This window comes from Rousettus aegyptiacus, unplaced genomic scaffold (assembly GCF_014176215.1).
Source record: "Rousettus aegyptiacus isolate mRouAeg1 unplaced genomic scaffold, mRouAeg1.p scaffold_m13_p_16, whole genome shotgun sequence".
Classification (NCBI taxonomy): domain Eukaryota; kingdom Metazoa; phylum Chordata; class Mammalia; order Chiroptera; family Pteropodidae; genus Rousettus; species Rousettus aegyptiacus.
This window is the reverse complement of record NW_023416291.1, coordinates 9,971,494-9,973,377: the sequence shown is the minus strand read 5'-3', so window position 1 is coordinate 9,973,377 and position 1,884 is coordinate 9,971,494.

Here is a 1,884-nt window from a genome sequence, read left to right as displayed (position 1 = left end):
TATGAATTCGGGTTGCCATTTTCCGTCGTAGGCGTGGTTTCCTGTCTAGGACACAGCAGATTTGCTGACCCGCTGCCTCAGTGGGCGCTCTCCTCAAGGGATGCTCTCCGTTCTTCTTCAGTGGGTGTTTTCGTCGGCGTAGTTTCCCGTAAAGAACCTGGCAGGCTTAGTGAGTGCTGAGTCCCCGTGCCTTGAACACCCTGGGGGCAACTACGCAGTTTTTCAGGCCAAGTCACGGGTGTTACTGATGGGGAAAGTGGCGGAGGTGAGGCTGCAGAAGCCTCAGGGGAGGCCATCGAGGCCTCATGTGTCATGTTGCACAATCTGAAATTTATCCTCAGCACTAGGGGAAGTTGCTCTTATTCCCCCACATTTGCATGTTAAACACAGAATCGTATAGGTTAAGTATATTCCTAGATTTCTATGCCTTGAGTCAGTTAGTGTCAGAGCCAGGGCAAAAGGCTCACTTGTCTTTCCACTGCTTTATAATCGTGGCAGTTTTGCATAATTTCTGCAGAATCTACCAACATAAGGTGCTCTGCATCAATAGTTCTTTTCTACACTTAATTTAAAAAGAAGCTTCTAACTGCATTTCTTTTTAGTAAGCAATTTAAGATATTCAAAATTATTGTCATATAATGAATGTTCTTATTCTTGCATTTTATTAATTTGTTTACTCTTCTGTTATTTAAAAAATTTTCCTTCCTTAACCTATTCTGGATTGATCTAGACTAGTGTTTTTGTTTTGTTTTGCAGTATTCGAAACTCTACACCTATTTCTATTCCTGAGATGATCACTCCCAAATTTAACAACTTAATTTTTTTACTTAATGTCTACATCAGACTTCATAATCTTATACATACTACAAGATAAGAACCTAAGGAAGGTTTTAAAAGAAACCTCCCTAAATAGGTTATGCTAAAATCATCTGAAAATTTCTTTCCTGAAAATTATTAAAATTTTTCATCTTTTATTTTAATCTTTTCTTCCCATCAAACTTTATAGCCTTATTATTAATCAAGTTTCATACATTGTATACTTTAATGCTATATAGTAATCCATGTGTAATCATATATCTATCCTATGATGCAACTATTGCAAACCGCATGGCCCTTGAACTAGAATCTCTATATCATAAAGTACATGCTTTAGTTATAATAGATATTACACACTTCCTTACAAAAGTAGTTATGGAAATGTGACGTATGAGATTTCCAAAATGCTTGCCATCTTTAAAAATCTTTTCATGATGATCTACTGTTCATATTTTTATCTGCTGTGAATTGTCTAATCATATCCTTTAAAACATTTTCTATTAGGTTATTGGCTCTTTTATATTGAAATATAACTTTTTAAAATGTATTGTGTTATAATACATTCTCTCAGCCTATAATCTTATCATGTTTATACTGTCATTTGTCACAGCAAAATTAGTATTAACATGATCATACTATATAGTACAGTTATAGTAATATGATTAGAATAATATTACCCTTTTGGGCTTATTTTTGTTTTTGTCATGTGTTAAGCCATTGTGTTTTTACCCTGATATCATGAAAACATGTATATATGTGTATATACACACATATATAAATTCATTTATTATACAGATTTATTTTTAATTTATCTCAAATTTATATTTTTAAAAACGGATTGTTACTCTTCCTATAATATACTATAATTTTCTGATTTATATGTTTTACTATTCCTGGAAAAATTTTAACTATTACTTCTCGAAATGTTGCTTTGCCTCTCTTCTCTAGATTCCATTCTCAAACTCTGATTAGAAATATGCTGGCCTTCCATGCTACACTGCATATCTCTTAAGTTTTGTTTCATATTTCTCATCTCTTTAACTCATTTTGCATCATCTGGACAGTTTT